Genomic DNA, 15,000 nt, shown 5'->3' on the forward strand with positions numbered 1-15,000 from the left:
TAACCCTCAGGAAACACCATGAGTGTGTTTCTTTACGTCCTTTATATACTTCACTTTACACTTTAATTGCCAGAATGTCACCTAAACACAAAGAATACACATTGTGAACCTGTAAGTCAGGTTTTTAGCTTTCCAGGAAAGACAAAAAAAAATAAATTTTATGTGTTATCTACAGCTGCATTTTTCCCCTTCAGCCACTGATCTGCAGGAGCTTTTGGCCCAGAGCAAATCTACATAGCAAAAATAACATTTTCATCTTAAGTTGTGGCAGTGTTGGCTGACACCTGTGGTCATCTGAATGTTACATCATGTCTCACTCACCTGTTACCAGTGATACAGCTGGTCACTATTCAAGTTAACTCTGCACCTCAGCAATCACAAATGAGTGCGAAGAAACCTGTTCGATCTGTGTTGACCTCCAGCTGTTTGCACATACAAATATTAACAAAAACCTAGACTTCTGAGACAAGAAAACCGCCCCACATACACTATTGACGGCTGCATTTGTTTCTCATGTTTATTTCTGCAGAAACACAAATACACAATCACTGGAAGAAATATGCAACATTCGCCCTTAAGGGAGTTTTATATAAAACACTTTGATCCTTAATCTCTTGCACTCATCTTAAATGTGATCTAATTTCCTTGTGCGTAGTATCAGCTTGTCTTTTATTGTCAGCTCTTTCAATAAATCTCTCAAGGAAAAAATACAGAGTTACACCCATCATCTGAGAACGGCTGAGTGGATCTGGTTCACCAACATACCTGACATACTGATGCCTCGTCTGCATGTGGTAACACCACTGCCATGCCCTCAGTGGGATATGTCACAACCAAACTACTGGAAGCTACACCTCCAAAACCAAAAAAGCGTCTGCTGCTGTTGGGTGATTATACAGTGTTGAAATCAGACAGGCGATCTCTTTCACTCCTGGTGGCATTAGTATCAGGTGAATTTGTAAAAAAAAAAAAAAAAAAAAAAAAGCTTAGATGACAAAATTAGTCATGAAGTTCAACAACATTTGGCTGGGACTGCCTAATTTGCAATGCAGCTCCCACATTTTGATCAAGGCTAAAATGATGATGCAGATTTTGCTTCCCAGGCAGCTGTGCTTAGCAGTTTCTGGCTGGTGTCAATTTCTTTGTCTTTCTTTACTTCTTTTAAACAAACACAGACATCTATTTTGCACTTCAGCCTGAAAACTGAAAAAACAAAAACAAACAAAAAATCCATCCAAACCTTCAGTGTGGCTCCTCTCTTTGCTCTTGGATGTACATTACACACACGACCAGAAACAATGACTGAAATTTTTGAACACAGAAATTCCCAGGCAAAGTTTCCAGCTGTACGGGCAACAGAAAAGCTGCGAAATAATCCTGCGAAAAGAAACCAGAGTTATTACCAACAATAAATAACAGCCCATAGCTGTGCGTCCTTATTAGCAGGCCTGCGTGTTGGATCGTGCTCCTCTAACACTGGCTGCAACACAAAATACACACAATAATCCTGCAGCTCACAACTACAAGCAAATATTGATCCATGTTCATTTGCTGAAACTCGTTTGATGTGTTAGTTCATTAACTGGACTCATCACTGTGGTGCACACTCTGGTTCAACTGCCGCGACAGGTGTTTGCGCTGGAAACTGAGAGAAGAGCGCGGGGACACGCACCACAACCAACAGTGTTGCATAAGTGCAAAACAGATCTATAAGTAGGCCTATACAGGTAGAAAAATGAACTCACCTGTCCTCCAGGTAATCAGGTGGCACGACAGTGATGAACTTTAGCTGCTGTATTCACCGAGTGAACGAAATGATCTCTGAGGACTGAATGTTTTTTTGCGTGTCTCACCTGGCAGGTAAGAAGGTGAGTGCAGCTGTCTATCAACTGCTGCACGCCGTGTTGAGACACGAAGACACACCCACTTATTAGAGAGAGAGAGAGAGAGAGAGAGAGAGAGAGAGAGAGAGAGGTACATAGGCTAATTACAACATACTGCAAGTTTTTTTTCTATCCAGGTGATAGAGAGAAAATAAAAACTTGTTTGCTCTCCAAACTCTTTGATATGAGTCTGAAAAGGGAAAAACGCCTGTCAGTTTAATCTAATGCATCTGTCTCCGTCTCTCTCTCTCCATCTCTCTCTCTCTCTCTCTCTCTCTCTCTCTCTCTCTCTCTCTCTCTCTCTCTCTCTCTCTCTCTCTCTCTCTCTCGGCCTCGGGCGCATCTTCAGGAAAAACCGGTGCAGGTAGTCAGAGAGCTATTTTGTCAGACGCTCAACTGATCCAACCCTCAACTGAGCCAAGCTCAACACTGTCCTTTTTTTAATGGAAGGGACTCATCATAGCCTGTTGCACATTAAAATGTAAATTAAAACGAAAAAAAAGAGAGACTCAAACTAAATAATTGAAACACAACTTTTCTGTTTTTAATCTGAACCCTTAATACACTCCGGATCCTGCACAAACAGGATTGCATCAGCAAAGTTGCATGTGGTGCCACACCTTCAGCCACACACTGTCTTTTTTTCTGAATTAATTAATCCATCCGTTTTGCATTTGCAGAAAGAGTTCAACAATCTGTAAAGAAGACATTTAGTAAATTCAGATCACTTGATATGAGGTAGTCTTATTGTGTCAAGCTAATATCAGAGGCAGTGATGGGAAGGTCACTTTTGAATTGTAAATAGGCCTCAGGTACAAAAATGTATTAAAAAAAAGCCATGATATATGTCAAAAATGTATCAAAAAGTCTTAATATAGTGTGCGATCAAAAGTCAAAGTATGTCAAAAAGGTTATAGTACAGCATGTCAAAAATGTAAAATAATAATAGTATAGTATGTCATGAAAGTCATAGTACAGTGTAGCATGAAAAGGTCATAGTATACTATGTCAAAAATGTAAAATAAATAAATAAATCATAGTATAGCATGTCACAGACGTCCTAGTATAATATGCCATTAAAAAAAACATAGTATAGTATGTCATAAAAAAGTAAAAAATAAAAATAAAAATAAAAATAAATCATATTAAAATATGTCAAAGAAGTCCTAACATGCCATTAAAAACATCATAGTATAGTTTGTCAACAATGCAAAAAAGTACAAATGACTAATTACTCTGTTGCCACTGGTTTATTATGAAATCAAAGTAATGGAAGCTATTTTTGATTACTTTTGTAACAAATGTTAAAAAAGTAATGTGTAATGTGACAGTGAAGAAAATGTCTGGAAATAGGCTATGACAAAAGTACGTACATACCTGATGCAAAGATGCAAAGAAACAGAATTAATGATTTATTATACACATTTGAATGTTATCACTTTTTTTGTTATTGCAGCTGATAATAATCACATTTATTTTGCTATTTCTTTACATTTTACTAGTTACAAGTGACTACATACTCCACAATACTGGTCAGAAGTAGACCATATCCATTTGCATCTCCTCTGTTCACTTTTTTTAAAATTCATTTTGGCTCAAAACTTCTTCAATGAACTTTATCAAGTGAAGACATGACGCTCTCACAGTCCTTAAGGAGTGTCTGTCATATTTCAAAGGTTAAAATGGAGCTGCAGAAGGTGACGGCTCCTGAGTGCTGGCATGGGGACAAAAGCAAACATTCCCATCGTGAGGTGTAAAAATTAAACAGGCCGTTTGGCCCGAGGCACTCTGTGCTGTGCCTGATGCAGGAATGACATCGGACTGGTTTGGAGGAGCACCACGGCCCATCTCTGCAGGGAGTCACCCTTGTATGCATGCCAAGGCAATCCTCTGGTGTTTTGTTTTATCTTGCACTAAAGGACACAGAACTACTCAATTTATTTGACGACACTGATCCACTGATATACAGTTGCAGTTAAAAGCACGGGACCACAGAAAAAAAACGCAAAAGATTGGATGTAGGAAAACGCATCAGTTATTTGTAAGATTAAGCACAGACTTTTAATTATGGTGGTTAATTTTAATCACAGTTAACCCTTTTAAATCTAAGCAAGATGGCTTGATTTCTTTAGAAGACATGGAAGAAAGGAAATGAGCAACATAATAAGAAATATCCCCAAAACAGCAACAAATTAGTAAAAAAGGTGACAAGAAAATGACCTAAAAAAAGTGCTCAAAAATTGCAAAAGTTTATAATTATTTTGTAACATGTTTGGAAAATATGATTCTGTTATTTCTATGAACATTTTAAATAATTTCTCTTAAATAATTTCCCTGTGTTTTTGAAGATAATTAAACATTTTTGCTTCGTGTTCAAAGGTTTAAATGTTTGTGAAAGCAGCACCAGATAAACTGATGTCCATCCAGGTTTCAAAAGGTTAAGGTGTAAAACCGATAATTCAGACATCTTGGGGACAGCTTGCTTGACTTTCAGTCATTTGGCCTATTGATCAAATGTGCTAATAATTGGTCTTATTCACCAAAGACATGTTGGTATGGATACAGGAAGAAAAGCACAGTAAATTATAAAATAAATGGCTCACTGTCACACTGTCATGACTTACTGGAATGATTTGAAAATTGTTAATAGAAACACTTTTTTCCTGCCATGACAAGTCAAAATGTCTGTAAAAAAAAAGTCCTGTTGGGATGCGTCAGCCTATTTAAGTCCCTGAATTACTTAACAAACAGGCAGCACGTTGTGAGTTCTCACCAAACAGCTTTTATGTGCTTGATTTTGAAGAGTTTGAACTACAGCCCCAAACACTCCTGCTAAAAATTTTTTTTTTTATTTATTTCTATATTTCTGAGTAGCCTAAAAATCTGTTAAATATGCGCTGTAGAAATGCTGTGTAGGCAGGTGCTTCCCTGACCTCAGGTGACCCCGAGCAGTCCAGCTCTGCTGTATAATCTCCTCCATCCACTCGGGGCAGCCTTGAGCGCTTTACTGCTGCTGAGCAACACTCAAGATGGGGGAGAAGAAAACCTGCACCATCTTTGAGTTCACATGTTGCAATGGAAGACATCTTCTCTTTGTCAAAATTAAGCATGATCATTTTTCGTGTGGTTTCCATGCATCTGGTATTATTTTTGTTCTGCCTCCAAAGTCACAAAGAAGACTTTCGACCTTCTGGTGAGTTTTGTTTTGTTCTGTTTTTTCAGAAACTCACTTTGTGAATGCCTTCACTGAGAGGCTGAAATCTCCCCCACAAAGCATCAAAAACAGTCAAGTAAATATCAAAGCAAAAGGCACAAAATGTCAGTGGCACAAACAAATGTTAGAGAAAGATGCAACTTCAGCCAACAAGTACACAGTTCTTCAACACAGTAAATGTGAATTAAAACTGCTTACAGATTATCAGGACCTCGCTAAATCCACTAGCCTTGTTGTATTTTTACACAGGGTTTCCACGGATCCCTAGAAACTCTTAAAAGGCATTAAGTTACTTAAAAATAAGACCTTCATTGTTATTAAAATTACTTAATCTTTCAAAATTCTTCAAAATGCTCAGACATGGGAAGTAGCATTTTAAGAATTGTTTTTCTGAAGTTGGGCTGTAAAATCTAAAAATAACTGGTAACATCTTTCTTTTTATTTTTGATAAATAATTTAATAAATTTCTCCTCTTAAACTCTTAAATCCAAGTAGTTAAAACTCACATGCAGATTTAAAAAACACAAAGAAAACTCTCAAAAGTGCCAGATATTTCTCACTTGGGTTGAAAAAACAAAAAAATACTTTTATGATAATATAACATATTCATTGTCTTCCATGTGCTTCACTCAAAAAGGGTATATAATCTAACTTTTTCAATGGTAGAGACATTTCGTGTTTTACGTCATACTAAACATTTAGGCAAAATTAAAATGGTCCGTCTTCAGTTTTGGTTATTAGAAAATTTGTCTTAAACTTTATACGGAGAAGCATTTAAAAAGTCTCAAGAAGTCTTAAATTTAACTTGCTGCAGGAGCCGTGGTACAAACCAGTAACTCTCTTCCAAGCTTCATCACGACCGGCAATGATATTTTTCAGGAGAAGTACATGGTAACTAAATATAGTAGCAGAGTTTTGGCACTGAAACATTTCATGGGCCGGAGCCATCATATTGCTATCAATTATAGTTACACCCAGTCTTACTGTCAGCCAGTCCCAGTCTTCCCAGCAGCCAACTGTGACCATTGTGTACCTAATCCCATGGTATCGTTGTATAATAGTGTGAGTGAGACAAGCAACTACAGTAGGGTGACATCAGGTAATTTGGGACACTTTTTGATAGATTATCAAGAAAACCATCTTAAGTGCTACTATTATAACTTGTTATGGTAAATAAATAATTTAAACATTTTGGACCTTCAAACGTGTCGAGAACCCTGATCTCACTTTGATGACATGATCAGCTAAAATGGGGCAATCATGTTTGTTTTTTTTTAATGGTTAAATCCAATTATCAGTTTAGTCATTAATTCATTAAATCATAAAATAACCTGTGGCAATTCATTAATAAAAAAAAGATTGTCCGACTTTTCTGCCATTCTTTCCCCTTTCTTTTGTTGCCTGTTTCCGTGCTGCCATATTATATACAATGGACATGCATGTTTGAAGCAGTTATGGTTAATCCTGAAGTATTGTGGCAGATATGGACTCACAGCATCACATTTAATATTTTCTGAGGGACAAAAATACAAAAAATGTCTAAAATGTTTAAGAGTTGCACACAGTAGCATAACTCATAATTTTATGGCAGCTGGTAGCCTAAAAACATGCTGGTTTCATTTTAGAAAAACAGCTGAATTCTTGAGGTACTCACTCAAACCCTTAACCATGGAAAGTGAAGAGTGTTGTACAAATATTCTGATTATAAACAGTTAATAAAAAGCAAGTTTTGGGACCGGTCATTTTTTTACTTTTAGCTCTGCCCATAATAGCTATCTCAAATCAATAAAAATGATGTTTCATGTAAAGCACATTTCTAGAAACAACTAAAGAACATGTTTGGTGACTCGCTGTAAATACTTAAAGAGGCCAAGATGTAAAACCTTAATTTTTAATCTGATGTTTCAGTTTACCTGATTTCACCTTTTTTAAAAGAACTAAGTAAGAGTGACAGTTTCAGTAGTCAAAGCCTTTTGTGAGTCATTTGTTTAGGTGTTGATTAATTGACTTTTACGTCTCAACAACAATTTACTATTGCAGTATAAATATGACAAAAAAAAAATGACATGGGTACTATATGCATATATAATTTGTCAGAGGTGGGCCCAAGTTATTGTTGCGCAAGTCCTAAGTTTCCAGTCTCAAGTCAAGTTCTCAGTCCTAAACGTTGAGCTTGTCATAATGAGCTTTTTTACAGAATCTGATGCCGTAGTAATATTATTAAATTTATAAAAATTGTGAATGATTAGGATGCACAATAATATTGGCGCATCATAGTTATCTGCAGATATTGGCTTTGAAATGAAATATCAGTATGTGATAACATGTTGATTTCTGCCAATATGACAAACTGATTGATTGATTGATTGATTGATTGATTGATTGATTGGTTGATTTAACCGACAGTGAACGTGTACAAAACATCAGCCCTAAGCTGCAGTACTTTTCTCATTTTGCTCAGTGATTGATTACATACACTGAAAAGCATTGTTTTTTATGTCTCCATCTGCTGGTCAGCCATCACAATAGAGAATGCTTAATATTATGTTATTTGCACTACAAAAGAGACTTAATGATCCCAAAATTAGGTGGGTTAAAAAGTGGATATATCGATATTGGTATTGGCTATCGGCCAAATTAGTCTTTATATATCAGCATATCAGGTATCAGCAAAAAATCCAATATCATGCATCCCTAGTGAATGTCTAGTGAATGCTTTTTAATTTTTTAAAGTTGCGTGTTAAGCATACAGCAATTTGTCTTTTTATCAACCACTGCATACTTTTTGTAAACAAACAAAATTATCTTTGGTATAATTTCCTCCAGGTTTCTCTCAGTAGCATCAGTTCTTTATGGTTCCTCCTCGGTAACTGGACTGGATGCTGTCAGATTGGTTCAAACAAAGCAGATTATCAAGTGTGGACTTCCTGGGAATGAATGGTTAATTTATATTTTTTGTTGAGTCTGGAATTGAAGAAATAATGAATTGATTTGTGGCACACTTTTTAATAACATAGGCTGCTTTTTAATCTTGGGTTTAGGGAAAAGTTCTCAGGTGGTTTCTAGTTAAAAGGCTCAAATCCAAGTGAAGTCACGAGTTATTGGTGTTTAGGTCTGAGCTGAGTTGCAAGACCCTTTTTGTTTTGTTCAAAGTCACCAGATTTGTGAGTTTGGTCAGACTTGAGTCCACACTTCTGTTATTTGTGTAATGAATGTTGTAGATGTAAAGAAAGGACAGAAACTTTAAAGCGCTGCTGCAGTGTGACGACAGCATCAGGAATTGTAACAGGTGTTTAATGTTTCCACGATCATGAAATTCCTGGAAAAGTTAGGAAATTAGAAAAACTACTTTCCAGGCCTGGAAATGTTTTGAATCAGCAGAAAGTTTTGGAAAAGTCATCAAAATACATTGAAGAAGAAGGCAGTGAGCAATGACAGAAGAAATGACCCAAAAATGTAAAAGAAATTATTAAAATGTACAAGACAGTTGACTAAAAAAACAAACTTTTTTTTTAAAAAAGAAAAAAAAAACAGTGACAGGGAAATGACCTGGAAAAGTGCATGACAATAATTTTGTAAGATATAATTTAAAATATATAATTATGATACATTTACCTACCTTTTTTTCTTTTTACCCCTAGACATTTTCACTAACTTTTAAAATATAATTTTCTAAATATACTAATTTCTTGGAATTTGTGGAAGGTTTCTGATCAAGTTGTTCATTGCCTCTTTTCCCATGTTTCTGAAAGAAATTTCATCAATTTGCTTAGAGTTAAATGTCTAATTTGTGATTAAAAATGGCAAGCTCTACCAGTTTGTTTAAATGTCTTGGAAGTGAGGGTTTTTAGTCCTGCCCCTTTTAAAATGCTTTAAAAAAGTCATGGTGGGTAAAATATTATGGAAAAATTTTTATTTTATTTATTATTTATTGGTAAAAATGTGTGGGAACCCTGGGTGTCTCAATGTGTCCTCAGTGACACCTGCTCGTTGTGGTTGTCCTGCTAAGAGGGACCACTAGATGGTGTCCATCTCACATATTTTCCAGCATTGATTTTTGTCTGATGAAAATGACAAACAGACACAAATTCCAACCTCAGCATTAATAAATAAATGATCGGTTGGCAAGATGCGTCTTCAGGGGCACTTTTCAGGTTGTGAAACTGAACGTGAGCTTTGCTTGGGTTGTGTTTGCAGATCTTGACTTCCTCGTAATTTCGTAGTATCAGTAGGTGTTGGCTGCTGTCCCCTTTGAGAAATCACGTTTGCTATAGTTACATCCTTTAGAAATTTAGACATTATAGGAAGGCACATGACTTTAACCTACTTTTGATTCCGCCCTCTCTACTTAGCGACTTAATTGTATAAATATTTTGGTGTAATTAACTAGAGGGCTCGCTGCTATTCCCAGAACAGAGATTACACTGTAGCTCCTCTCTGATTTCTGCTTCCTCCTTTTGTGCGCTGATAGAGTGCATTAAGCAGCACTTTCAGGAAGCCACGTTAGACAACTACGCACAGAAATCCTGAGAAGCCAAGCAGAGTGACATCCATTCTTTTCCACTTTGTCAGGGAAAAGACATTTTAACAGTGAACTGTGACGATAACCGTATTCACTGTGAGTCAAACAGGTGCTGTTTTACACAGAATGAAGCCTGTTTGTATTTCAGCTAAACTGGACTCCACTGTGTACCCGCTGAACTCTTCAAAAGTGCTCAGTCCATGATCTGTGATGTGCTGTGGTCTGTCCATGGCTGATCTTTCTCTTGGCATGATGTATCAGATCAGTTTGATTTGTTCACTTGAGCACCCGAAACTGAAAGTTGTAAACCGATATGTAGAAAGTCATGATCCAGTTCCCCTAAAGATCAGCTTTGGGCATCTCTGTGCTTGTTTTGTTTGATCTTTACTTCCTGTCAAGGCTGATAGATGTGATAAAAGTTGATAGAAAAGATCATTGATGAAGGAAAAATGGTTTAGTTACTTTTATGTGAACAGCAAATCATACAGATGACAGAAAATCACACACAACGCGAAAACGTTTCACAGCTCAGTGCTGTTAAAAAAATACCTAAAAAGATTTTCTTTCGCATTTGCAGTTTAACAATCCTGTTCTCGTTTTATTGAAAGTGGATTTTTTTTTACAGGTATTTACAGGGGTTATTGTTTATTTATTTGGTATTGTAATATGTATTATTTCTTAGTTTGTCTTCTTTATTTCTGCAAATAATAGCATAAATGTAGATATTGATTATTTGATATTATGGGGATATATGTTTAATTAATTATAGTATAGGTTTAAGGAAGCCGGTTATTTATAAATCAATGAATTATGGAGAAGGAGTAGGATTAAATAAGTTTGTACTTCTTCTCACTTATTTTCAAATATATAAACTAAGTCATCAAGTGCTGGACAATACTTTTGCTTTAGGATTTTCATTGTCTGTAAATATGACTAACACGCTTAGCAAGGTTGTATGATCCATTCTCTTTTTTTTCATATTCGAAATAACTTCCCAAATCAATCAAAGTAATGCTGTCACCCAAACATACTGTAGAATCACATTATAAAACAATGCACCGGTCACAAAGTTTTTATAGAAAACAGTTAAGAGTTTACAACTGATCTCACTGGACTTTAGTTTCCTGAGAAAAACAACTTGCACGGTGCCTTTTAAGCACCACATTTATACTTTCTGGCCATTACATATTTCATAGCCACATAAACACCCAGACATTTAATTGTTACAGGAAATTATCTCAGCCTGTTGAATTTTGATAAAGACCTGAATAATTGCCTCTTTCTTTGTTTGGAGGGTTAATTCAGGGAATGTTTTGGGTGCGTGATAAGGTTTCTGAATTTTACCGCAGTGACATAAGGTCAGTTTTCAAATCAATTTTCACTTTCATAAAAATGTAAGTGTTCAAAATGTGATTATGGCATCTTAGCCTTTTGCACTGTTTAAAGTTTATCCTCTACCAGTTTGGGGAGTTGTTGTTCTGACTTGAGTTTTTTAAGTAATTTTCCAGATTGGAAACTCATCTATCAGATGATTTTATATATATATATATATATATATATATATATATATATATATATATATATATATATATATATATATATATATATATGGTATGATGATATGATGTTTATTGCACTACAAAAGAGATTTGATGATCACTAAAATTAGGTGGGAAATAAAATATATATATCGTTATAGGTCATCAACGAAAAAAGTTATTTCGGCATATCGGATATTTGCAAAAAATTCAATATTGTGCATCCCATGCTAATATTTACTAATTAGAGTTTAACACAACCATGCTGAGGCTGATGTCACTGAATGTCACTAATTCTGCAGGAATTTAGTCACAAATTATAGAACGGGTCACATACTGTGTCAGTGTGATACACACGGGTGTTTGTGTGTCACAATAAATTTTTTCCCAAATGTCTTCATCTCGGGCATAACGTCTGTCTAAAGGGAGTGGGAGTATCTGCTGATCCTGGTGTCAGTCATTCTGATCACCTTGTCCATAATCTGAGCTGACACACACAGTGACCCCTCCCTTGTTTTGAACCACGCTATAAAAAGTGTCATAATTAATTTTACAGATGACTAAGTTGTACACCCACACACACTCTACGACCTCTTGCCCTTTTCATTGGCATTATTTCCGTAATAAGATCAAGGGAAACAGCTTTTTGGCAACTAAAAGGGAAGTATTAAGGCTTAATTTAATTTTGGTTGCACATTGCAAAACATAATGCCCATGACATGATGATGCAAGATGATTCACAGCCACATCTGTCATGATCACTCAAAGTATTGTGATTGTCCTTAAATTATATCATCACAAACAGATGTTTGCAGTTCTTTGGTTTACTGTATCATGAAGTCTAAAATAGTCAGTTTGATTAGTTTGAATTATCCGGGTTCACTCAGGCCGTTCTCACAAAGCTGGTTATCAACTGGACCGAGGATTTTTCAAGTGCAGGAACTACATACAACATAAATAGATTAGTCTCACTAACAATTTTAACATTACTTAAAACATTTGTCTTTGTGGTGAGATGAGGTTTTTTCAGACAAAAAGTAACCTCCAGCCTTCATCCCTGCTGGTTTCTTCTGTGTACTGACCTGCTCTCCGGCCTGTCCGTGACCTCGAATGTGACACACCCCAAAAAAGAACAAAAAAACATACAAGGGCATACTTATCTGCTGCAGAGCTGTGTACACAGCTCTGGTCAGCTGGCAGTGGAAAAGCAGTCTATAGCCTATTTTTGGTGGATTTACCCATGTTTAAAAAACCAATGTACACATGCTAATTTTGATGGAAAAGGGGTTTAAGTGAATTTCCTTGTACAGTCCAAAGAAGTGAAAAATGTGTGAACCAGCAACTTCAAATTGCCCTCCACCCCTTTTTCACACAGAGGAAACACTTACTATACACCTTACACACCTTACTAAACTCTCCTCAAGAAATCCTCCCGGGATATGAATCAGTGATTCCCCGTTAAGGAGGGCACAGCTAATGTAGAAACACGATGTTGTTTATTTGGGAGGAGATTGGCTGGATGCAACAGGATATCTTTTCTTCAAGCTGGCCGACAGTTCTCTGGCACAGCGCACCAAAAGAGGAAGTTTGTTTGTGTTCTGACAGAGAGCGCATGGTTTAATTACTCTTTTAATGGTGCATTTTCGCCATTTTAACTGTTGATGGATATTTTTTGCCACACAAGAGAATCGCATGGAAATAAGAACACTTTTCCTGATATTGTCACTAACCATCTGGTATACAGTCTGCCAACATGCAGCAGGAATTCCTTGGAAATAAAGTTTGAGCCTGGCAGACCTTTAAAGTGATATAAAACAATGGCTGTGAAAGAAATTAAATAAATAAACTAAGCGCCTGTAAAGGGGAGGGGGGCTGGGGGGTACATAATGACTTACTTCAGGCTTATTCAGATGGGAGCTGTGACTTTAATTGCAGCATAATATTTTGATGGAGACTTATTGCAGGAAAGGGTGGACGCTGATCTGATCTGACAGACAAATGCAGAGTGTTTATAAACTGGCATCCCCTTCACCAAATATGGTCAAATAATTTGCTAATTGTCTGGGTTAAATGAAGACTGTTTTTGCACATAAACACAAGCTTGGGGTCTAATTTGCTGAGGAAAGGAATGACAATTGAGCATTTTAACTGTCACTTGTTTTGATGAAAGATCTCCTCTTTTGCTGATGTTTTTGTCCGTTTGTTTCTCATGTTTTTTGCTGAAGTTGCTGCTGACATGAAACTCAATCTCAACAATGACAGACACTTGTTGCATTAAGCTCTGTCCTGTACAGCGAGTGATTTTACTTAATTTTATGCTTAAATTTGCACACTAGCTTTGTGATCCAGGCCAAAATCCACATGGTGACAAACACAGAACCAACTTATGGGTTCATGCTTGTATGCCAGCCCATCATCACTGACCCATGTGCAGCAACAAGAGCATATTGTTAAGGAAATATCCTTTCTGCAGTTGGAATACAATAGTGAGGATTAACATTACATTGCACTTAAACACTGTCATTGAGTTTGCTGACAACACAGCATTTTCTGATTAAGACTTTTTTGATATGCTGGTATTGTTTAGCTTCTAGGAGAGTTATTTGGGCATGTATACGGCCAATTTGGAATATGTGTCTTTTACTGTAGTTTGCAACACATGGCTTGTTATCTGTTTACAGTGGGCTCTGTACGTTGTCATGGATACGCAAACCAACTTGCCACCAGTTTGCAAGCTAGGTGTAGAAATGCATGCGGAAAAGACATATCTCTGGTCTGAGGAAGAAACACACCAAATGAGTTTACTGAAACTGCTAACGCTAGAAAGAACATGGTATCTATATATATCTATATATATAGTATATTTTGAAGTTGCAACAGTTTCCCAAAATTAAGTTAGTGCAGCTAAATTTTGAGTAAACATAAACATTAGATACAAAGTAAACATAAATTAAGATGTATAGTAATATTTACTTTTTCAAGGCAATCAGTTTCCAAGATAATTTTAAGTAAGATCAACTTGTCAGATTGTACATTGTTGATGTCTCAGCTGTTGCTTTCTCCATTTTCTCTTTCCAACCTGTTGAATATGACAGGCCCACTGGTGTTGTCATGATTCACACTCCACGTTAAATAAAAAAACAGCTTTTTTTGGTCCTTAAATAATTTATCTCTAGAGGAAATGCTCACAATAGTTCAAATTATGTACTGCAGCTGGGACGGAAACTGTTCCATGTTTGTGGAAAAAGGACACTCAGGAAGAGCTTCTACCCTCAGGCCACCAGGATGCTAAAATAGTGCCTAATCTTATAATCTTTTATTTACTATTACAGTCGTTTTGAAATTCTCAAATTGATGGAACTAACGGGATTGCCTTACACTGAAGTTGTATCTTAAATAATTGTATATATATCATTGATTGATTTGTTGCTGGTAGGCTGCAGTAAGCTTACTGTCTTTGATAATAAAAAAAAATCAATTGCGGCTAATCGGAATCGGAAGTGTAAAAGTGTCGCCTTAGTTTAGACGTAAGTAATTCATATATGAATATGTTTGTTTCGGTATATAGGCTCTGATTACTGGTACATTTTGTATTTGGACGGCACTTGCGTGGTTTTTACATCAAGGACCAGTGACATCAATCTCGGATTATTATTTTAACCTTTGGCACATGTTTGACCGGCAATCATCTACAGCCAGACTTTCCCTTTTCCTCCTCTTCTTTAGAATAGCCTGTATTTACCGCAATTTATTAACTAATCTTATGGAATGTATTGGGAAAGTCTCTTCCCATCATCCACCGCAGGTGGACATCTCACATGCGTCACGCGCCTTGCACTTTAA

Source organism: Plectropomus leopardus, chromosome 5 (assembly GCF_026936395.1).
Source record: "Plectropomus leopardus strain MGB_pleo_1.0 chromosome 5, ASM2693639v1, whole genome shotgun sequence".
Lineage (NCBI taxonomy): Eukaryota > Metazoa > Chordata > Actinopteri > Perciformes > Serranidae > Plectropomus > Plectropomus leopardus.